This window comes from Eleutherodactylus coqui, chromosome 4, assembly GCF_035609145.1.
Source record: "Eleutherodactylus coqui strain aEleCoq1 chromosome 4, aEleCoq1.hap1, whole genome shotgun sequence".
Lineage (NCBI taxonomy): Eukaryota > Metazoa > Chordata > Amphibia > Anura > Eleutherodactylidae > Eleutherodactylus > Eleutherodactylus coqui.
Window position 1 is genome coordinate 64903003 of NC_089840.1, and position 25894 is coordinate 64928896.

Consider the following 25894-nt stretch of genomic DNA (forward strand, 5'->3'; position numbering starts at 1 on the left):
TACTGCAGTGACAAGGGGCACCCTGAAAAATCCTGTCTGTAAATGGTTCTCTTTTCCTTTTGGAGATGACTTTGGTTTGGCTTATATCCTTAGTCATGTTGTCAAGGCCGGCTGAAAGGTCAAATATTGACGTACAGGAAGACAACTTCCAATGACTGGTACTATGAAGGTACTTTTCCATTCCCTAATTGCATATTTTTTCCCAGAGAACACTGCATGGCTTATTTAAGAATCCCTATGCCAACTTGGTACTCTCCTCAAGGAGACACATTATTCCCTTAAGACTGCTAGAAATGTTCAATGTTATAGTGGGAGACACAGACAACAGGTCAGTAGTACTGGTAGTGGGGCAGCCTTATCATGTTAGGAATGTAGGAAGAGATTCTGGTAATGTTGAATGGTTACATCTGCAAAAGTAAAACCCAACGGGACATCTACATCTTCCATTGTAACATTCAACCCTTTAGTGACTGACCTATTTTTGGCTTTATTGAGGAAGCAGTTTTTTCACTATCTCATTCTAAGAGCCATAACTTTTTCCATTTTTTTTCCATTGACGGAGCTATGTGAGGGAGGGCTCGTTTTTCCCAGGATGAGTTCTAGTTTTTATTGGTACCATTTTGGGATACTTTCTTAAAATTCTTCTTACTGAGTGGGTTAAATATTGTGATAATTTTACAGGTCAGGTTCTTATAAATGTAATGATACCAATTATGTGTGTTTTCTACAGAGAACCTCTAGCTCACCAGATCGGCCCTCTCCCATCAGGTGCCCGAAGCAGTGCAAGATCACCAATCTACCAGCAGCAGGATATGGAACAACTCCAATACTGAGAGCTATGATTAAGACTACAGGTTAAAATGCGTAAAGGAATTCCATGAGAAGATGTTTTTATCACGTCTTGGTAAATAAAGAAATTGATTTTAGTTGCACATCCTGCAGAGTGCTGGAATTTTTCTATATCCTGCTGCTGGTAATAACGCTTTTTTTTGTTTTGTTTTTTCCGTTTTGTAAGGGAAAAAACGTGTGGGTTTTTTTTAAACTTGAGAATTTCTTTGTCGCACTTTGAGATTTTTTTTCTCAACATTTATTAATCCCACAAGGGGATTTGAAGATGTCATTGTTCAGTTGTTTGCACTACTTAGGTTCCTTTTACATGGGGTGATTGTTGGGCGCCTAAGCACCCAACAGTTGTCCTGATGATTACCGATCGTGTGCTTCTGCTCAGGAATGAGAATTGTTCAGTGAATGGAGGCAGAATGTGACGGAGATCTCTTCCAGCCGCCAGGCCGCCTCCGTGCACAGTAAACAGGCAGTTGTTTATAGATGAATGGCCGTGTGTTTTCATGGGCTCATCATCATTTAATTTTTATGCCTGCAGAAACTGAACGACGAACGATGAGCAAAAAAAATATTGTTTGTCGTTTGGTCATTGACAGTTTTTGCACTAAGCAATTATGGTTAAGTTTCACAAGACCCAGGGCCTTGTGTGGCAGAAATGCAGTCTAAGCTCTCACTCATGACCTGAAGGTTGTGGGTTTAATCCCGGTTTGGTTCAGGTAGCCGACTCAAGTTTGACTATGCCTTCCACCTGTCGGTAAAATGAGTACCCGGCTTGCTGAGGGGTAAAAGATGACTGGGGAAGGCAATGGCAAACCACTCTGCAAAAACCGTTTGCCAAGAAAACGTCATGTTGTGATGTCACCCGAGGAGCCAGTCATGACTCGGTGCTTGCACTCAGGGACTTTATCTTACCTTCACAAGATCTAGTGGTAAATGGAAGATAATTATTCCATGTAAAAGGGCCCTTTCTTCTTTAAATGACAAAATGGGAGGTTACTGTTAGTCCTGTTTCACACGGATGTCTTTGCGCACAAAATGTAAGTCAATGGATTTGTTCGCAAGCACATATCTTGTGTGCGTATTTCACTTGCGCTAAAAAAGCAGCAGGAAAAGAACACGTCTTGAACTCATTAACCCTTTCCAATCCACTGTCTGACGTCTCAAGACATTATGATTTAAGGCTGTACAGTTCCAATGTTGGAAGACGTCCGTCGGGGTTCTCTTACTGTATATTGCCAGCCTCTCTGTTGTCGGAGTCTATCCAACGTGTCACCTCATGCAGTACTGGCTTTAGCCAGCAGATAGCACCATTGTATAACGGCAGAAAAAGAATAAGCCCCCTAGGAAAACCAGGATACAAATTGGATTGGAAAGGGTTAATTGGCAATTTCAAGTAAAAATGAGTAAAAAACGCTATTGTGTATGAAAATACACAATGCACGATGCACAAAAACACAGCACAACTACGCTTACACTCGTGTGACATAGGCCTTAGGCTTTTTGCTACTGTACCAACCCATCCTTACCTTCAATCGCTCCTGCTATATACTTCAAAGTACACCCATGCTGGGCTAATCAAAACTTCAGTAAAATGGCATACCTGTGATTATTGAGGAGTGAAACCTATGGTGGGAACAACTCTGGAGAAACACTTCAACTTGCACTACTGTTAATTTTTTGGTAGGCACAATGATACATAATGAGCATAATGTTCTAGACAGAAAAGTGTGATCCCACTGGAGTCAGTGAACATCTCAGAGGGCACATAAACTGGCATAGAAAGTTATCTTAACTCGTTGAGTCTCAAGTTAAACTTTGCTACATCTGCATACTGAGAATCTAAAATATCAATCAAACCCTTTGGTTTCTGGATTAAATTTTGTCACGGGACTAAAGAAGGCAGTTATACTATCTGCTGTTGGTCTTCTGTTGCATTGCTTCTTTGATTTGCCAGTTCTGGCTCCTGTTTACAGCCATCCAAAAGAGCTGATGCAATTATCAGACTACCTAATCCCACAGGGCACTGATAGACTACTAATGCACTATACCTGCTCCCTGATTGGTCAGCGCTGCTCACATGATCAGAGAGCAGGGCAAAATGTGTATTAGTCAGCTAGGAAGTTTTAGCTACCATCTTGGATGGCTGAAAATAAGATCATGAATCAGTGGAACATCGGCAGAGAACAGCATCAGCAGCAAGTAATATACACCATTTTCCAGTCCCGGAACCGAAAATTCATTCTGGAACTGGAATGTTGCTTTAAGAAACTGTGAGTTTATTTGGTCAAAAGCATAATAAAAAACAATTGTTAAAGTAAAGAGAAACTGTAGCAATAAGTTACTTGCAAATTATTAATCTCAAGAAAACTACTGTGGAGGCTGTAAAAATACTCACAGCGAATGTACAGATTTCCAAATCCAACAATGTTACTATGGTCACAAGAACCCATTCACTGAGCGCCAATTATGCTGTTGCCTACTCTTGTATAAAAGGAAGACATTTCCAAACATACAAGTTTATTATGGAATTGTTGCATATGAATAAGGAGTCTTTCACACCGCAGGACGCAGCCAAACCCAAAACTGTGGAATTCCACACCAAAATCTGCAGATTTAACTGTGGATTTGATGCAGCATTGCAGGCAGATTTGAAGGCATTTTCAATTCTGCATCCAAATCTGCTGGTAGCCTGTGAATTTTGGTGTGGAATTTACCACGGCTTTCGGTGCGTCGTGCGGCCTTTCCCATCCCAGGTGAATGCTCCATAAAGGTTCTTTGGCTCAGTAGAGGTAAAACTAGGCATTACAATGAATATCACTGTTGCGTGTGCTGCTAGGCTCTGTGGTTCTGGGCTTCCTGACAGCACAGCCCTCACAGGGTTAATTGATTAAGCTGGGTTTATATGTGTGCACAGACCCAGGAGAGGGACTAGCAGGAAGTACCACACCCAGCCAGCTCAATCAATTAACCCTGTGAGGGCTGTGCTGCCAGGAAGCCCAGAACCCCAGATCCCAGCAGCACACGCAGCAATCACACTTATGGGTTGTGTCGTTTCTGGATGAATGACATTGTCGGATTCTTTGGAGCTCCCTAAACAGTCATCGCATGGTGTGAAAATGTTATTTGTCCTAAAACAATGCTCTGCTCGCCTGACCAGAAATGTTTCTACTTTGCAAACTGCAAAGGGAGATGGAAGTCATGGAGACCGTAATTGACTTCTTAATATTCTACTCAATCTCTCTTATGACTTCATGCATTGTAAAAATTTTCCATTACAATGCTACTTCCGTTGAGTTCATTGCTCAGCCATTTGTCCTCCTCCCCATAAAAAAAAAAACACCTTAATGTGTCCCTGGCACCTGCAGAATTGTCTGTCAGAAGAAACAGCAGACTGAGGTTAAAATTAAACCGAGAAATCAGAAGCTCTGAGTCACCGCAGACAGGAAGAAGGATAAAATGAATTAATGCTTCCTATTCAGGCTCTAATCTCCGTGCCGTGTCTATTATTAACCCATGTATTACTCTAGTTGCACCTGGAAAGTAAATATTGGTGAGCAGCAAAAATTTTCTGTCTTCAGCAAAAATGTATATGTTATGGATAATATAATATCCCATTGGGGAAGATACTGCATTGCTCTGAAAATTGTACAAATGACTGTGCTACAAATAAAGCACACCACAAGACAATGTTATGCTATGTTCTCTGCATCTCCAAAAATATCAGAATGGAAACGAACATCTCAGGTTATAAATATTCCCTCAATAGCTTAACACATTAACATAGAAGATATTTAATTACACAATGGAATTGTACACCTAAAAAATCTTAGGCCAATCCTGATGGGCATTGGCATCAATAGTCCTGGGTTGCATGCTGCGATCACCTTCTTTAAATCCCACCCAAAATTTTCTATGGTGTTCAAGTCAAGTGACTGATGGCCAATCCAGATTCCCAGCCTGTCTTGGAAGGCTGTGGGACATCAGAACTCTGTCGAGGAAGCTCCTTGACAAGAAGTTTCTGCTGACCCATTTCTAGAAGCCATTGGCACTCAAGGATTGCCCAATTCGGGAGCTGGTGGTAGGGTGGCATTTATTAAATTTTGATAGGATTCCCTTACAATAAAGTATTTAGGACTAATAGTAAACCAATGAAGCCCAATAAAGATGCAAAGAGGGCAATAAACAGAAAGAAATGTCTTCCAATAGGTGGTGCTGTGGAGGTATTGTTTGATCTTGCTTAATTGCATATTACCCAGAGGAGTGTAATTGGCCTTTTAAGTCTCCTCACTCACCGTTTAGGTCACATGTGTCAAACACAAGGCCCGCTGCCTCGTGTTATGTGGCCCGCGGCGTGCCGATGGCGCTCACCACTGTAGCGATTACCAGCTGGGGTGCCGCAGCTCCCTGCTGGTAATCGCGCTGTTACCGCTGATCCTCCACCCCTGAGTCCCCTGCTCATCAGTTCCATAGGACAGGACTTGGGGAGGAAGCATGCCGAGCGCACACACTGATGTCAGTGTGAATCCGGGCTCAGGGCAAGCAGAGAGGGAGCGACGCTGACAGGAAGAAAGAGGTGAGTATATGGGTTGGCTGCTTATTACTGAGGGGGGGGGGGCGGCTTATTACTGGAGTGGCGGGGGGCTGCTTATTACTGGGGGGAGGGTGCTTATTACTCGGGGGCTGCTTATTACTGAGGGGGGGCTGCTTATTATTACTGAGGTGGGGGCTTATTACTGAGCGGGGGCTTATTACTGACAAGGGGCTTATTACTGAGGGGGATTATTATTATTACTGAGGTGGGGGCTTATTATTGAGGGGGGGCTTATAATTATAACGTTGCTATGGGGGTTAATATTACTAATTGGGCCACTGTGTGGGTTGTTATTTTTACTGGGGCCACTATCAGGGTCACTATTAGGGATCATTCACACGGGTGTAATTGTATTTCGGTCGCACAAATACACTGCGTATTTGCGCAATCGAAAAGCGCTTATGCCTGTATATTTGCATACGCAAAAAGGAACGCAGGTGGGCCCACTGAAATGGTGCGCAAATATGCAGTGAATACACAGGTTTCCTGCACATTCACCACGTATTTGTGCGGCCCATTCACTTAATGGCTTATTGGGGTGCGTAGTAGGGAACTAAATAGGTCATGCTGTGTGAAAATATACATCATGTGAATGACTCATTGACATCAATGGCTTCTATTCACTGCATATTATGTACGCAAATATACTTGTGTGAACGAGCCCTTACTGTACTGTCTTAGACCCTCTGTACACAAGCGGAAATTCCGCAGCGGGATTTCCCGCAGAATTTCCGCCCATGGAAGCTGCCATAGGATTGCGTTAGAAAACGCAATCCTATGCAGATGGCTGCGATTTGTCTGCGCGAAATCTCGCAGAGCCCCGCAGAGAAATGTCACTCCCCGGCCACTGGCTCCGCTCTGCGCATGCGCCGGCTGCCTGGCAGCCGGCACATCACAACACCGGAGCCGCGGGAGCAGGTGAGTGCCGCGCTGGTTTCTGCAGGGGCTCGGGTCGGGTCTCGCTGCGAGAATTCTCACAGCGGGATCCGACCCGGCCGTCTGCAGGCCGCCTTACAATCTGCCCTTTGAAGGTCACCATAAGCCTGATGTGGCCCTCGGTGAAAATGAGTTTAACCCCCCTGGTTTAGGTGCTCCCCCTAAGGAGAAAAGATAAAGTTTCTGACCTGGTAGAAGGATTACACAGTAGAAAAGCAATATTTGCAGATGAAATAAAACTATGTAATTAACACAAGAGAGAACAGAATACACTTGCAAATGGACCTGGATAAGTTGGGGGCTTGGGCAGAAAAGTGGCAAATAAGGCTTAACACTAATAAATGTAAGGTTCTGCACATTAGCTGGGAAATACATGTCACCATTACACACTAAATGGGAAACCACTGGGGAACACTGACACGGAAAAGGACTTGGGGATTTTAGTTAGGTTTACAGTTAACTAGAGCAACGAGCTGCTGCCAAGGTAAATAGGATCATAGGGTAGGGGAGGGGGAGAGGTGTAGAGCACATGACGAGAACATTGTTCTTCTTCTTTACAAGTCACTGGTCAGACCACACATGGAATATTGTGTATAGAGGAAAGATGGTTTCTACACCGACACAGAAGGGGGTTCTTTACTGTAAGAGCAGTGAGACTATGGAAATCTCTGCCTGATGGACCAGATGGACCTTTGATTTTGATTTTCTTCATTAAGTTGAGTTTTAGTTGGCTGAGAGCCTGATGTTTCAGTTTAGTTTTGTTTAGGAAAAGTAATAATTTGGCGAATGTCTTTCTTGTGTCTTATATGCAATGTGAGCGGTTTCTGTTCATGTTTTTGTTACTGTTATGTTTTTCAATTTTATAATAAAAAGAGCTCCAGAATCTTCTGGAACTTCTTTAGAAACCAAACCTTGATGGGCTTTGAGGTACTTTTGGGATCATTGTCCTGTTGGAAGGTCCAATGATGCTTTAGCTTCAGCTTCCTCACAGAAGGCATGACATTTTCTCTTAGGAATTCCTGATACTTGATTGAATCCATCTTGCCCTCCACAAGCGGCAGGTTTCCAAGGCCAGAGGAAGCAAAGCAGCCCCAGAGCATCACGAGCCACCAACATGCTTCACTGTAAGCAACGTGTTCTTTTCATCATATGCTGCATTCTTCTTCGTCCAGGCATATTGCTGATCCACAGACCCCAAAAGATCCAATTTTATTTTGTTTCCTCCATAGAACAGAATTCCCAAACTTCTGTGACTTATCTTATGCAGTTTTGAGCATATTGCAGCTGACTTTTTTTGTGCTTTTGGGTCAGTACAGATGTACATCTTAAGAGTTCAGGCATGAAGACTTTCAACAATTACTTTGCACCTTAGTATGCAAAGGGAAACCTCAATGCCTGCTACCACAAAATCTTGCTGCAGGTCTTCTTCAGCCACTCAAGGGCTTTTGACCACTTGCTCTTTCGGAATCTGGTGACAGCCCAAGATAGCTTCCTTTTTCTGCCAGATCCCGGAAATGTAGCCAATGTTCCTTTAATTTGAAACTTATGAACTAATCTTCTAACTGTATCTCTAGGAACATGTAGTGCCTTTACTGTCTTTTTGTATCCTTGTTTTGTTTGTGCAAGGCAATGATCTCTTCTCTTAACTTTTTAAACCACTCTTTTTCTAACAAGCAATGACATATCGCAGTCAACAAAGCCCTAGTCAGTCCAGGTATTTGATGTGTTTTATTTCAAGAACACTTGATGTAACTAATGAACCCCTTGATTAGTTGCATCAGGTGTGCTTGACACAACACCCGATTTGCAAATGTGTGCTCTTATAAGGTATTCTATTCAAGGGATTGAATAATTCTGTGACTGCAGTAGTCATTAAAATAGTCCTTTCTTAACATCAAGTTTTTAATCAATTTTTGAGAGCAAATACAAAATATAAAACACTCTGAAAAGAGAATGTATTCAGGTGTAGACATATTAGCTTACAATCCTGTGTTTAATTTGGAAAACCCACTTTCTACATTAGTTGTGGTGAGCTATTTAAATTGCTTGTTTGATTGTTTTTCTGCAAACGGCTGAAAGTTTACAAATTGGGCAAAGAAACCTTATTTGCGAGGGGGTTGAATCATTGCAACTGCAACTGTACAATAAATATCAGCGTAAGCTCACGGAAGTGGAAAAACATAATAAATATTGCATATCAACTTTGTAAAAGTTCAAGACGGTACATTCCGAAGTAAGCGAGACATCAATGCAAAATGTTTAACAGCGACATCCTTTCTTGCAGAGAGAAGACTAATTAGTTTTTATCAATATTTCGCCAAGGGATATTTCAGAGTTTTGCAAGCCAGTTGTTTTACTAGAAAATCTATTATCACACAACAGTGACTTTAAGGAGAAGGTGATGACTGCTTTCTAACTGCAGAAAAATCTATATTCCCATCCACTGATACGAATCTTCCTAGCTGATACGAGAGTTGATGAAAGCACAGCTTGCATATAAGTAGCGTGACATGCTTGCTCTTCTGGGAAAAGACAGGTATGCCATATGCAAATCACAGAATCCCCACAACAGATCAATTATTCATTCTGCCAGATAACACTTTAGGATCGCCCATCTGGATCTATCAATTTGATGTCACTCATTGCTTCAGTGAGGGACTTTTGCAAAATCTGTGATTAGTTCCACATTAGCCGGAAATCTACATCCTGGATGTGGCACGACACACTCCAGATTCAGGCGTGAAATCTTATTTCAGAAAGGATAAATGAAATCTGTAGAAATATTTGCTGAACGGTTTCTTCCATTCAAGAAAAAAACACAAAAAAAAAAGTAAAGAAAAAAAAAAATAGGTAGGATTATCAGGGGAATGCGCTCCGGAAAAAAGCTAATTGTAAATCACCTAATTAATCAGCTGGGATAATGAAATATAAATATAGGATTTTTTTCTACAAGCCATCTCTATAGGTAGGAAAGAAAAATCAATATGCGTTGCCATTTACCAAGCTCTCAAGGCTGCACAAGGGTAGTAATTTATTCCATGGAGTTCTGATACAAAGATGAAAACAGGTCCATGTAGCTTGGCAGCGAGGCGATTACAATAGACATCCTTTCAGAAAGCAGGTAATGCCAAGCTCCTATGTGATGTATGGCATATAATGAAGGGTGTAATGGCCTTTGTTGTACACCGAATAAGTAGACCACTCAGAATGTTCTTAGAATCCATTATAGCAGCTGGGTCGCGGAGTAATATCTCTGAAAGGATTACCTATTTTTATGTCAGATGGCACTCTTGTTACATTAGAAGTGGGCAAAAATTGATGGTATCACGCCTGCCAATTTTCAGAGAGGACACGACCTTGCCCTTACTTAACACATTTTCTTTATGTAGAGATATACTGTTATGAGTGCCATCTAGTACCCTAATAAAACTACGCGCATTGCAAGATCACCAAGTAATGTCATACAGCACTAGCGTACTGCATATAGTGCACTGTTAGTGCTATTCATTGACCAGATACATAGTGCAAGCTACAATACTCAATTGTCCACATAAAGCCATGTAGTGCCCTTTAAAGCTATACTGTGCCTACCTGAACAGTGCCCATATTATGCCAAATACTGCCCCCATAAATCCTGACCCCGGAGCTATAATCTGTTCCACTTCTCAATAGGATGCGTATCTACACACATCTAATAATGCCGCACATTAGGGTGGATTCACACTAGCGTTTAACCCTTTCCAATCCACTGTCTGACGTCTAAAGACATTATGATTTAAGGCTGTACAGCTCCGATGTTGGAATACGTCCGTCGAGGTTCTTTTACTGTATATTACCAGCCTCTCTGCTGTCGGATCCAACATGTCACCTCATGCAGTACTGGCTTTAGCCAGCAGATCGCGCCGTTGTATGATGGCAGAAAAAGAGTAAGCCCCCCTAGGAAAACCAGGATACAAATTGGATTGGAAGGGGTTAATGTCCGTTTTGGCTTTCTGACTTAGTTTTGTTTTTCGAGCAGAGAGATGGAATTAAAACAAAATTAAATTGATTCATTTTTTGAGCACTATTGATTTCTGTGTGTTTTTAAAAACGGAAAGCAAATAAAAGACTTTCCATTTTCTGCCTTAGGTTTCCGGTTTTTTTTAAACAGAACAAAGAGCCCTGCAGTTTGCGTCAGGAATTAAAGTTGCAAGTAAACTATTGAATAGAGTTAGGGTGGCTCTACACAGGCCAACTATACAACTATCACTCATACAAATAATTTCCAATAAATCTTGTTATTTTGTATAGCACCGCAGCGCTTTCAGGTAATATTATTTATTACCCCCACACCAAGCTGGGTTCCCATTTTATTGACCTTGGAAGGATGAATCAAACTGGAGCCAGTTACTTGAATCATGCAGAGATTGAACTTGCAACCTTCAGGTTGTAGGCAAGAGCTTACACTCTGTGCCACACAAGTCTCTGTATGATAGTTGACCCCCTATAAACAGGATCTGGTGGTGCTGAGCAATAAATCACTCAGTAATTGCTAGTTGCTTTATTTCATCTTATAGAACTGAAGCTGCTAGTGAGCAACTCCTGCTCAGTGTAAACAGGCAGTCACTCATCTATGAACGACTGCCTGTTCATTGTGAATGGAGGCAAGCGAGTGGGAGAGATCTCCGGTGCTTGGGGATGGTCGGGCGCTTCTGTACTCTAAAGGCCTATTTACACCAGCAGATGATTGCTCAAAGATCGCTCAAATGACAGTTTGAGTGACAGCTTTGAGCGATCATTTTGCATAAAGTATTAAGTAGCTACTCAGCTACTTAAGTACCAATTAGGTGTGCAAATGAAGCCTTCCCTGAATGCAGTTAAAGGAGATGTCCCGCGCCGAAACGGGTTTTTTTTTTTTAAACCCCCCCCCCGTTCGGCGCGAGACAACCCCGATGCAGGGGTTAAAAAAACCACCCGCACAGCGCTTACCTGAATCCCGGCGGTCCGGTGACTTCAATACTTACCGCTGAAGATGGCCGCCGGGATCCTCTATCTTCGTGGACCGCAGCTCTTCTGTGCGGTCCACTGCCGATTCCAGCCTCCTGATTGGCTGGAATCGGCACGTGACGGGGCGGAGCTACACGGAGCTACACGGAGCCCCATAGAGAACAGCAGAAGACCCGGACTGCGCAAGCGCGGCTAATTTGGCCATCGGAGGCCAAAAATTAGTCGGCACCATGGAGACCAGGACGCTAGCAACGGAGCAGGTAAGTAAAAAACTTTTTATAACTTCTGTATGGCTCATAATTAATGCACAATGTATATTACAAAGTGCATTATTATGGCCATACAGAAGTGTATAACCCCACTTGCTGCCTCGGGACATCTCCTTTAATAGCCGAGGCTATTATCTGCGCTCAGATCCTTTGTTCTCCATGAGGAAACAATATAGTAACACAGTTTGTAAGGCCGAATGATGTCCATCTAGTCCAGTCTGTTTATCCTCCTGTTTTGTTGATCCAAAGGAAGGCAAAAAACCACAAGAGCAGAAGCCAAATAGCCCTTTTGGGGAAAAAATTCCTTCTCGACTCCCTTAAGGCAATCAGACTGTTCCCTGGATCAACCCCTAATAGTTCCTACCTGCCTGTATACCCGGATTAACAAATAACCTAAGATTTATAACCTATAATGTCCTTCCTCTCCAGAAAGACATCAAGTCCCCTTTTAAACTCCTCTAAGGATTTTGCCATCACCACGTCCTCAGGCAGAGAGCTCCACAGGCTCACTGCTCTTACAGTAAAGAACCCCTTTCTATGTTGGCGATAAAACCTGCTTTCCTCTAGACGTAGCGGATGCCCTCTCGTTACCATCGCAGTCCTGAGTATAAATAGATCATGTGAGAGATCCTTGTATTGTCCCCTCATGTACTTATACATGATTATTTGATCGCCCCTTAGCTGTCTTTTTTCCAGGGTAAATAATCCCAATTTTGATAGCCTCTCTGGGTATTCCAGTCCCGTCATTCCATGTATTAATTTAGTTGTCCTTCTTTGAACCCCCTCCAGTACTGTAACATCTTACCTGAGCACCGGTGACCAGAACTGTACGCAGTATTCCATGTGGGGCCTGACTAGTGCCTTATATAATGGGAGGATAATGTTCTCGTGCCTCGCCCCTATACCTCTTTTAATGCACCCCTAGACTTTATTAGCTTTTGCAGCAGCTGACTGGCATTGGTTTCTCCAGTTTAATCTACAATCCACTAGTACCCCCAAGTCTTTCTCCATATCACTTTTCCCTAGCAGTACCCCATATAGTGTATATTGGTGACATATCCATTTCTCCTGCCCATGTGCATAACCTTACATCTATCAACATTGAACTTCATTTGCCATTTTTCTGCCCAAGCCCCCAGCTTATCCAGGTCCTTTTGTAGCTGTACCTTGTCCTCCATTGCATTAATTATATTATATAATTTTGTGTCATCTGCAAATATTGATATTTTGCTGTGCAGCCCCTCTATCAGGTCGTTAATAAATATATTAAACAGAATGGGGCCTAATACTGAACCCTGTGGCACCCCGCTAGCGACGGTGGCCCAATCAGAGTATGAACCATTTATTACCACTCTCTGCTTTCTATCATTGAGCCAATTCTTTTCCCAAATACACATGTTTTCACCTAATCCGAGCTGTCTCATTTTATATATTAGCCTATTATGCGGCACAATGTCAAATGCTATCATTACTCCCCGTGGAGAACTTCTGATAAGAGTTAACAATGATTTTTAGGTTGGACTGAATTTAACTATCAGCTAGCATTGCCCCGAAAAGCACACGATGGGCGCACATTTACACACACTGATTATCGCTAAAACGATCGCCGATTTGCGATTTTTTAGCGATCATCGGCTGGTATAAATGGGCCTTAAGCTTTCAAGAATACCTGCTGTGCTACAAATAATGTAATTGCTTGTATCCCTTCATGGTAGATAAGAGGACTGGCTGCAGAATTCACTGGATACTTTCATTTGCTATCAGAGGGGTTTTCGCATTTCCACAATCCCTTTCTATGTGCTCTATTAGGGCATATTGAATTCATAAAAGGTCCTCCACTGATCAATGAGCCAGAATGATGAGCCTCTAACAGGCATATAATACTAAATTTCCTGTGTAGTGGTCACTGGTGTTGCTAGCTGTAGTCATTCACGACCCTCGGTGACCCTAAAGGCGAGCTCCCTTCATGTTTTTCGGTTTTGCACGACTTCTTACAGTTGTGTGATATCCATGCCAGTATCAGCTCTGACAGTATCAAGCCATCGAGTTTTTGGCAGCCAGGTCTTCTTTTGCCACTGATCTGTCCAAGCATTATAGAAGGTCACTGTAGGGGAGATGTACTGATGAAAGACAATTCTCCCAGGCCAAATATGCAGTTTAAGGCCAGCTTCACACCAGCATACGCATATTTGTACTTGCCTGAGCTCTGCATTTTTGCCAAATGATGCTTTTTTGCGTACATATCGGCGGATTCTACTCCAGTTTCTGTGCCCACAAGGCATGTTCATTTGCACATGGCAAACAAAGACACATCGATTTAAATGGCTAGTTTAAATACTCCAGATGTGTTCTTTTTCCAGATGTGTTTTACGCATCTGCTTGCGTATTGCATGCGCATTGTCCCCCTCCACTGACTTCAATGGGGGCCTTTGGTATGTAAGTACACAGAAAAATAGAGCATCTTCTAATTTTCTTTTGAGCAATCGAAATGCGCACACAAAACAGGGAAATGTCAATGAACCCATTAAAATCAATGGGTTCTATTCTTTGCATATTGCGCACGCAGATATGCTTGTATGAAGCTGGCCTGACTCGTATCAGAGGGGTTCTTGTAATCAGACAACCCTTTTTAATAACCTATTTTAGAAATGACAGCTCTCATGAAGCTAGACATTGTGATAAATAATGAAATAATACATGAAATATTAATGTCCTCTGCACGCCGTTAATACTCGTATGTTTCAAGCCATTGTAATACAAGATGATGCATTCCTTCACCAAGCAGCCTGTTTATCTGGCGGTAATATCAAGCATTGGTGACATTGCTGAAGGTTATCTATGTAAACCTAATAATGATACAGATGTATCAATATCCTGCTTCCTGGCCAATTTCCTGCCGTCCTATCATCATTACATGATCATAAACTACATTATCATGTTACTAGTAACGATCCACTACAGGAAAGTTGCAATATTTTGTACTCTTGCTTACACAGTGGAGAACTGCTTCCAGCGACTTTGGGAGAGGCAAGGTCATGCATGCTCCTCTGGGAAATTTAATATGCAAATTGGAGATGGTACAGTATCTCTACAGCGCCACCTATTAGAAGGCAGCATTCCTGCAAGTCAACATCTGACCTTTTAACAACCTCAAAACAATTTTGGGGGATTATAACCTAGAGCCAGAGTCTTCTCCGGAATCTTGTGGTTTTTGCACCTCATCAGTGTATAGTAAATTTCTGGCTAGCTGGTAAGAAGTCTATGATGTGGGTCAGGAGGGGGACAATTTTTCCTTGCAGAGCACATCTAAATGACACAATCAGCCAACAAGCATTTGTCGGCTCATCGTTCATCCATGTAAATGGCCCAATTGTTGTGTGAACGAGCATTCGTAGAAACGCTTAGGCCCATGTAGAGTCCTTAAGACTATTCTTTTTCAAGCATGAGATTAATGGATTCAGAGGTGTCTGGCATTAACTTATTACTATCTTCTTATAGGCATTGACCTCTGAATTTCTTCTAATTAGAAGAGCGGATGGATGGAGTGTTGGAGCTCCATACAAGGAGAACAGAACTGGTATTAATGGGTTGCATGGGTTCTGGAAATGTGTGGGAAGAGGGGAATGGGTGATGATGAACCTTGACCAATGGGCCTTTTTGTCCTCTCTACAATTGACCGTGCACCCAGAAGTCTTTCTGCATGTCATAGCCCCAATATGAAGAAGGAGTAGATCAGAATGAACATAGGAAACCAAGTGAAGATTGGAAGAGTCTTTTAGTTGAGGTCTAGTACAGATAATCCACAAATTTAAAGTTTGCCTACATTTTTCCAAGTGTAAGAACTGGGCTAAAGAAATACACTGCAGAGATTCTTAAGATTCTATATAATATATGCTTCATATCTACAACTCTGACCAACAAAACTGCTTGAAGATCCAAAAGCGGAATGTTAAATAAGTTACTGTAAATAACATTGAAATGAACTTCTGCGTTTCCTAGCATGAAGTGTAACAGAACTGTTGAGGTGCAAACCTCTGGAGTAAGGTTCTACATATTGGCATATCAATTGCAAATCACTCAACTCTTCACTTTGTAAAGCTGTAAAGTCTACCTTCAGAAACAGCACTCAATCCACATTGGCTTTAAAAGATTTATAGGAGGGTTTAATGAGCTTATAGATGAAATAAGCTCAACTTCTAATAGCAGAAGATAAACACAGCTCTTAGAATGAAAAAAATATAGGAATGGCAAAAACAACTGCAACTTTCTGCAACATGAAAGACAAGGATGCTATTTCCAAATACAGTATATACAGTATGTATTAGCTTAAAGGGATCATCTGGTTGTAATCTATTGATAGCCTATTCTTAGGATAGGCTGTCAACAGTAGATCAGTGGCGGTCCACTGCCTAAACCTGCCGCTGGTCAGCTGTTTGCTGGACCAGTATGTTCATGCACCTGACTGACTTCTGCAGGAAGCACAGAACTCCGTTCCCACCTAGTGGCCATGCTTGGTATTACACCCATTCACTTCAATTGGAATTTAGCCTGTAATACCAAGCCAAGCCACTGCAGTCGTAACGGAGCTGTCTGCTTCCTGCAGAAATCAGCTTGTTGCATGAGTACATTGGCCCAGTGTACAGGTGATCAGCATGGGTCCCAGTCAGTGGACCTCTGCTGATGGCTTATCCTGTGAATAGTAGGCCATCAATAGTTTACAACTCCTTTAAGAGGCAGTCAGAGGGATGTTATAAAAAAAAACAAAAAAACTTGCCTCATAATCATCCGCTACTCCAGGGCCACCACTCTGTCCTCCTGGCCAGTCTCTGTTTATATTGACTGCTGTGTCAACATGTTTGTATACTTATATGATCGCTGCAGCCAATGTCCTGCAAACTGCCCAGCCCAAACAGAATATCACCAGTAACAACCTATGTACAAGACAAGTACTATATGTTACCATGTTAACTGTAAAAGGAACATCACTGCGCCAGGATGCGGCAATGATGTCACAGGTCTGTGAGCTATAGCTCCGTTCATATCCGTTTTGTACAGGCTAACAGAGCTCTGATGTGAACATAGCCTAAAACACTCTGGACTGTAGACTCATACATTGCAGCAAGCTAGCAGACTGATTTGTTGCTAATGAATTAAGCTCACAGTTTGTTCTCATCTCCTCTGGAGTTCTGTCCAGGGGTGCCATCAGGCTTTCCATTTAAAATCCCCAAAGCAGCACCCCTGGACTGAACCTGGACAGAAGTATCTCTGCTATTAATTAAATCTGACCATTGGGTCTCCATTTAAGCAGGTTTGCATTTTTTCCCACATTTTGTACCAAAATGAATAGCTTGATCTGCTACGTAATTCTGCTATGTGGCAAGCTGTCCAAAGGAATCTTGTTCCTGCATGACAATGCCTCCGCTCACACTGCACAAGCGACCATGGCAAAACTGGTGGAGCTAGGCTTCCAGCTGGTTGACCACCCACCTTATTCACCAGATCCAGCTCCCTCCAACTATCATCTGTTTCCAAACCTGAAGAAACACCTCAAGTGTACCAAATTTCACACCATTTCTAATGCCATGGCTGCTACGGATGACTGGTTTGAGGCACAACCGAAATCCTTCTTTTTGCAAGGCTTACAGAACTTGGAATACCGATGTAAGAAGTGTGTTGACATCAGTGGAGAGGATGTGGAAGAAATGTAATCCAACGTGATTATCATGGCCACATAATGGATAAATATACACCCATGTGAAGAAGCCCTGGAGAGACACTGTATATTTCCTGTGTACCATAATGTCACACATTAGATATTATTGCAATTAAACCTCTTCAAATCATCACATTTTTACACACCAGATTCAGCACTAAACGCTCAACATTAACATACGTGGAACAGAGAGGCGTACTGTAATGTTCACTAAAAGCTGTGATGTGATTTGCATATCTACTGTCATGATATTCACACCAACTGTGTGAGACTCATACTGCTATAGGAAAAGACGTCTTCCTTATTTTAGTTATTATTTTTAATAATGTTTTCAGTCCCCATAGGGGCTGTGAACTGGCAATCATCTGGTTACTTAGACAATACACTGCCATACTTCACTATAGTAGTATATTGTATTCCTGCAGGCATTCTATTAGGAAGTGCCACATGCATATCTTAATAGGCAAAAGTACATGGTAGCCCCAAGAGCCTTCACAAGGCTTTGGGAGGCGATGACACTCGAATGGAACCCTGCAATCTTTTTTGAGAAAGTCAAACATGGCCATGATGGGAGAAACAAGGTGGACAGGAGGATGGAAATGGACAAGCACATCTGGACCATGCTGATTTCTCAATTTCCCAGTTACGGAAACAACATAGGCTTGCCGTTTGTATAATTCCCATTACACTTCTATGGCAGATACAGAAACAGTGCACTCAAAGCATCTTGGCTTTTTTAATCAACTCAACCTGCCCCATGCACGAGATATAGCCTGGCTACTGGTAGTAGGCCCCAAATTTAAGACAGCGGGGGGTCCCAGAGGTGGGACCTCTACTTACTGAACTTTTATGGCACGTCCTGTGGATATGTCATAAAAGTCTCAGATGGTAATAGGTACCAGTACCTGAAGAGCCCTGTGTGGGGCAGAGTGCTAGGGCAGCAGAAATGAAGGTTGCGGGTTCAATCCCAACTTGTGTCAGGTAGCCGGCTCGAGGTTGACCTAGCCTTCCATCCTTCTAAGGTTAGTAAAATGAGTACCCAATCTGGGGGGTAAAAGATGACTGGGGAAGGCAACAGCAAACTACCCCGCAAAAACAGTCTGCCAGGAAAACATCACAATGTGACGTCACCCTAGGAGTCAGTCATGATTCGGTGCTCGCCCCAGGGGACTTTACCTTACTGTATGCCAACCGGATACTTTCTTTTTTCTAGACAACTAATCAAAAAATCACAGAAAGCTACTTTTTTAATGGATACATTGAAAAACTATCATAACTAATAAATATTGCAAGTGAAGTTTTATGTGTCTGTAGTTGAAGAACACATTAGCAGGAATCCCTGTGAATGGTAAAATACTGATAATTACAATCACAATTAGCTGCACATGCTGCTTCAGCTTTACCTCTTCCCTCCCCAAATTCCCTTACGTCATAGGGATAGAGCAAGATCATAGCAGATCTCGCGCTATCCCGCAGCGGGAGCCGGCTGTCATTAGTAGCCGGCCTCCCGCTGCGAAGGTGGGGGGCATCAGAGATGCGCCCACCCGCCGTTAACCCCTTCCCTGCCGCGATCTAAGTAGATTGCGGCAGGGAAAGGGCTCCCTCTGTGACTTCAGCCGACTCTCGCTTTTTCTCATATTAGCATAAAAAAAAAAAAAATCCCACATATTTGGTATCGACGCGTTTGTAACGACACGTACAATAAATTGAACATGCTTTTTTTCCTGCACGGCAAAAAGCGTTAAAAAAACGCTAAAAAACTGAGGCAAAATGCTAATTGTTAGCATTTTCCCTCCCAAAAAAGGCAATAAAAGTGATCAGAAAAAATGTATGTACCCCAAAATGGTACCAATAAAAACTACAGCTCATCTCGCAAAACATAAGCCCTCATAGAGCTCTGCCCATGGAAAAATAAAAAAGTTACAGGACTTTAAATGCAGTGAGTTTCGAAAAAAATAATTTCCAAAAATAGGGCTTTTATTGTGGAAAAGTGGAAAAACCTTAAAAAATATAACAATTTTGGTATCGTTGTTACCTTACCGACCTGCAGAAAAAAATGTAGTGTGTCATTTATGCTGCATGATTAACACTTTAAAAAAAAAAGAAAAAATCTATGGCAGAATTGATGCGTTTTCTCTCCCTACGATCATAAAAAAAATAATAAAAGTTTTACAATATAGTCTATGTACCTAGTTCGCCACGCAAAAAACAAGCCCTTATACAGCCGCGTTGACAGAAAAATTAAAAAGTTATGGCTTTTGAAAAATGGAGATGAAAAAATACCAAAAATCGTTTGGTCCTCAACGCCAAAATAGACCATGTCTTTAAGGGGTTAAAAAAAAACTGATTTTTTTTTTCACAAACACAAAAAAGTTGCCTATTTTTCCAGGCTATTGGGAAATTAACGGATGGTCAGTGACGCTGCATAAAAATAGGGCTGTAGGATCTCAGCTCTCTATTTCTTCCTTTTTCTCTTTGGAGCTGCAGCACAATTGTCAAGTAAGACATGAGAGAACAAAAATTAACATATTTTTTATATTTTATGTCTAACCAGAATAAAACATTGAAAGGATTCTTCAAGATGTATGAATAATAGCTTCAGAACAAGCTGAAACATAGCCGCGCACTCCAGGTGTCAAAGCAATCCATGAACAGATCCTAGGAACCATTCTGTATGCGCTTCCTTATGTCTGCGTCTCATACTGATGGGCTACTCATGTACCAATCAAAGACATTTTTAACACACATCCTCAAACATTGGGAAAGGCAAATTAGGTACTCCAACCGTCACCACAAGAACACCAACAGATGCATGTCGTGACACATCTTAAACAAGAACAGACTTTTATCAGTTTCTTCTATGTGGGACTAAGCAAAAAGTGCTCCATAGTGTAACACCGCAATGTGAAATTAAACTGAAGAAATAAAAAATCGGTACCTGGGGCCATTTAAAAATGGCAATTCAGCAGGGTTCTTATAGCAGCAACCTTCCCGACAGTTGCATTATCCTCCAGTAAGGCCGGATTTGCATAGCTGAATCCACGGCCAGCATCCACATGGAGAATCCACAGCAAATGGCATGCTAAAAAAAAAGCGTTTTTTTCCTGCACACTCGCGGAAACGATTTAGGATTTCCGTGTGCAAAGGAAAAATCGCAGCATGCTCTATTTGCTGCGGACTCCATGCAGTCGGCTTCCATTGAAGTCAATGGAAGCCATCTGACCTGCGACCCATCTGCAATTAACATTGCGGATAGTCCGATGGTACCTGTGTCATCGAATAGCAATGGCGCGGGAAAAACAAACATTTAAAAAAAGGTCTGTATTACGCATGGCCAATGGCTAGCTTCTGCAGTCATGCCTGAAGAGAGAAGGTACACGGCGTAGCCGGCCAGGGCTGGAGCTGGATTACGCTTCGTGCTCCCGCATGTGGAATCCGGATCGCCCATGTGCAGCCGGCCTTAGAACAATAGAAGAGAAGAGAAACGGCAGGTGTTAGGTGCATTCAGACACAATTAAGAGACTGGGAGATTCACGTACTTCAATGCCTTCATCTTGCCTTTACCTTTGAAATCTTGAAGTCCAAAATATTGTCAACTTTATATTCTTTGTATACGACCTGCCATATCACCTGTGGAGGACTCAAAATTAGTGCAGAAGTGCAGCCTAGTTCTGAGTGCTTATTGTCTTGGACTCCCAAGATTTCAAAGGTAAGGTCAGATATAGGTGCCACTCCGGCGCTGAAACGAGTTGCCACTGACTCTCTTAATTTTGTCCAAGCGCACCTAACACCCACCATTTTTTTTCTTCTATGTGGGATGATTGTGAGACTTACAGTGAATATCATTGGCTGAATTTAACCCTTTGCAATCCAATTTTGGATTCAGGGTTTCCTAGGGGGCTTTCTCTTTCTGCCATTATACAATGGCACCATCTGCTGGCTTGAGCCAGTACTGCGGTATGGGAAATGCTGGAGAGGCCCCCAACAACAGTGCGGCCAGTAATATACAGTAAGAATACCCTGCCGGATGTCTTCCGACATCGGAGCTGTACAGCCTTCAATCAGAATGTCTGAAGACGTCAGAGAGTGGATTGAAAAGGGTTAAGAAAGTAGTAAAACTGGTAGGACTAGATTTGACCAGGCCAGTCAATATTGGAAATGTAGCATCCAAATAGCACAGTAGAAGGATTCCACTGGAGCTGGTTACAGACCACTACTGAGTGTAATGAATATCTATGGGGACATACATTACATATTGGTTCTTAGGATTTCTGCTCAAGAACCACTTCACAATATGCTGTATTAGAATTCTGTTGACTTTTTCCTTTTTTTGTTGGATCATTTGTGGAATTTGAATCACTGTCCAATCTAGATACAGAAATCACTTCATATACAGTAGATATGAGTCCAGTAGAAAGCAGTTACATTCAGCTAAAAGACTAATGGTCCATAAGACATATATTTCATATTTATGATACTTATGCATAAAAGACTTCTTATTGCTGCAAAGCCGACGGAGAAGACTAATCACATACTATCTGCAGATCTCATTTGCTATTATAGTAATGCATGTTGGCTGTTTTATATTTCATGATCCAGACCTGCAGCTGTCATTAGGCAATGAATTCCTTTCTGGATTCAATGTCTTGTAGGGATCTGGACTTGGTTGGTAAAAGTCAGTTTTATTCTGCTCCTATAACACAAAAGCCCAGTGGAAGAAAAGATCAGTGGCATTGGTTTTCATGACATTGGCCATCCATGATTTTTTATAATTGGTCATTTTCATATTTCAATTAATATATGATGCACTGGAATACAGACTGTTACATGATTAGTATCTGCCTCTGTGTTGAATAGTTGAAAGCTATAAAAACCTTTGTGCATCAAAAATTAACACACACATGTCTTACTAGGTCTCTGCAGAAAAAAATAATACACTTATCTGTTTTCTTTGCACTGAGTTTTCCTTCTCACACATTTAAAAAGCCTTATATTTTGCTTGCAGGCTCTCTTACATTCAGGTTTCTGGCTATAGGCATTTCCAGCACAGATCAACTGGTCTCTCTCATGAATGCATGCAAGCTCAGCTCCCCCTCCCCTCTCCTTTTTCTTAGGCTGTGTAGCATAACCACACCCACTCAATACTACACAGCTATCTCTTATCCTTTCTGAATACCTGCTGGTCCGTTCCCCCTTACTGCTAAGTTCAAATAATTCACCTGCAATTAAATTTTGGAAGTATATTAGCTGTACTTGTTCTGCTGTCCATCTGATCTGCTGCTTCCAGTCCCAATATTCGACCATCCAAGTCTGCTAGTGTAATTTCATATCTAGCTAATGCCCACTGTGCTCTGCTCTCTGACTGGCTTGTGCTGATCACATGAGCAGTACTGGTCTGTCAGAGAGCAGCTATAGTGAATTGGTAGTTTGGTACCAATACACTATGCGGATTAGATAGTCTGAAGACTGTGTGGGCCATGGGACCCAAAACCAGCAGATCACACAGATGGCATTGAAGAAAAAGTGTATATAATATACCCCTTCACCTAGGTCTGACTGGCAAATTTTAGCCTGGTGGGGAAAGCACACAGCACCGGCCTAGTAGAAGTAGCCGACCTAAAGAGGAAACGAGCGTATTTGCACAAAAGGTCGTCTAAAGTCAACCTATGGGCAGCTTCTGCTAACCATATGTGCAACATATTTGAGCCATGAACGAGGTTTAATCAGGTAGATTTGTGCGTATATCAGTCCATAGACTGTACGTTTTGTGCATGCAGGGCCAATTCACACACCCTACCAAGGTTTAAAAGGCTATTGGCCTAATAAGCTGTGAAGCAGTTGCTGCCATTCATTGTGAATGGTAGTGGTGCTATGCAATTAGCATAGCCGCACTGAGTTAGTTATTAGCAGACTAGCGCACTAACGCATCATGTGTTGGTACTGCTAGATCTGTATGTTATGAGCTTGATTCTGGGACTGTATGTATGTTATGAGCTTGGTTCTGGTAATTTATTTACCTACGGAGCTGTTCCGGTGTGGGCATGCAGCTACCTTGCTGCTTTCTGCACAAGCAGAACACAGTTCCTACTAGTGCAATTTATCTAGTTTTTTTATTATGATGGCATACAGTGGCACTGCAAAAAGATTCCGAACAGGGTGCCATCTAACCCAGTGCCAGCACTGCATGCCCTGATTCTAATATATATGTATCTTCAGGTACTTGAACCACATTGTGTCATGGTCAGTTTCTAGTTCTAATAGATCTATTTTTCTGTCCACGTCTCTAACGTATTCCTCCCTTTGATGCTTGATGACTGAACAGTTCCCGTAGAGTCAGCATGGGTTTAACGTGCAGAGAAGAGACTTTTATATGAATCATACCTTCCTCCCCTGTCTGCACAACAGACCCGCACTGTCTGCAGGGTATAAATTAGCCGGGAGAAGATGTTACCCGTCCAGATGGATAGTTTTGCCGAGAGATGGAGAAGAGAAAATCCCAAGAAAAAAATGCTGCATGCGTAGGTGCATAATTTTAATTTGCGCCACAGTAGACTGAGCACACGGAGAGACTTGTGTATGAAGCTCAGCACGTAGCAAACAATAGGAAGGAGATATAGAGGATCATTCTGGCTGCAGTGGAGGGATTAGTACTTCCATGAAGTTCAGTCTATACAATGCGCCCTTCTTGTAGATTATCCTTTTACTTCATTTTTCCGTTATGAACTGCAAACATTATATAACACTAAATAAGGTTTCAAGATAGCAATACTGTATACCATATTCCCATTTTATCAAGTACTTGTCCCCTCTGCAGACAACCTGGAGAGCTGGATTCTCAATGAGACTGCCTCGTATAGAGAAAATCTGTTTATTCTGTCGTTATTGTCAAAATCCTAAAATCTTATTTATTTGGGGTCCCGCAGGTAGACTGCAAGGAAGCTAGGGACATGCGACATTCCTCTAGCAGTACAGCTATATTCTTGACTAGCTCCTTCAAGTAACAGGCATAATTCCAGTAGTAACATCATTCTTAGGGCCGGCTTCACATGGGTGTATGCATTTTTGTGCACGCCTCAGCACAATGTATTTGAGCTATAAACTAGTCTTTTTAGCCCGCGTATTGGTGCATATTACTGTACTTTTGGAGCATGCAGGGCGTGTTCATTTGCACGCGGCAGACAAACAAGCCCCGATTTAAATGGCTATTTAGCGTAATGAGTTCCAGAAGTGTTCTTTTTTCAAGTGAATTTTGCAGTGTTTTGCAGAATTTTGCATTGCGCGTTTGTTCACCCCCCATAGACTTCTATGGGGGCCTTTGGTGCAATTGTATTAAAAAATATAATTTCAATAAAAATGATCTGACTAAAAAAAAGAAATCAATGGGAGCGATGCCTCCTATTACATTTATGGCTGCGCACTGCAGTCAAAGCCGGAAGTGTCATTGGAGGCATTGCTCCCAATGATTTCAATGGGACTGAAGCCATCTATTACAATTCCGACCCCAGAACAATGATGATGACGTTCGGTGCTATTGCACTGACAGTGGGCAGGAGTTTCAGCTGATCAGCAAGGATCCCAAGAGGTGGACCCCTACCGATCAACTATTGATGACCTATCCTGTGGATAAGTCATCGAAAGTAAAAGCCGAGAATACCCCTTTGAGCAGTTCCCTAATACACTCTAATGCAGGGCTTCTCTAAGTTTTCTTCCAGCAAACCATGAAGATGCCTTGGCCTCACCCTTTGTCAAAAGGATATGCCAGTACCAACTTCAGAGCCCCATTAACAGGCATTGTACTCCTGCCTCCTCTTCTGCTAGCGGGAATATAACTTTGTAAAGGGTCTTCTACATGACCGAATGATCGGGCAAGAACTTTCATTTGTCCAATCATTGGGCTCTATGAAACTACACCCGATCAGCCAATGAACGAGATCACACTAATTATATTATTAGTGTCATTATGGACGGGGATGTGCTTCCAAGAATTATGAAATTGTATGGGGGACATATAATCATGTTAATGATCGTCTGTCCACAATACGGAGTGCATTGGCTCATGTAAAAGCCTTTTAAATGAGAACTGGTCAAGTTGATTAACGCTGCTATACGGCTCAAACTGAGCTATGTAAAAGGACCTTATATCTAGAGCCAATTTGCATAGATGAATGTCTTGCGAGATTAAGCAATGTGTGATAAATCACAGGACAACAGAATCATCTTTCTGAACCAAGACACTTGGGAGGTACTAAATGGGGATCTACAGTGTGCAAGTATTGAGTTATATTTTATGCAGTAGTGTGCATAGAATCTGTGCTGGGTGCATAGCAAGAAGTATGTGTGCAAAAGACACATATTGTAGTTTTACTAGCAAGTTCTCAGACACTGAGCATGCAGGTCTGTCATAATAACTTATGAAATGTTTTACTGTGATAGAAGTATCACAAATGCCACAGACTGTGAATTCTTGACTTGTTTACCCTTGTGGAGGTGGGTATTATTGTATCTTGATGCCACCGGAAGTACTGGTGGAGTCAAGATACAGGGTGTTTGACGGAA

The 25894-nt window shown here is 42.1% G+C and overlaps 1 protein-coding gene across 1 annotated transcript in view; it reads right to left on the reverse strand.

Moving 5' to 3' along the window:
- Positions 1–25894, reverse strand: part of LRRC75A (leucine rich repeat containing 75A) — a 454790-nt gene that overhangs the window by 308950 nt on the left and 119946 nt on the right. The gene's annotated exons all lie outside the window — the stretch shown is intronic.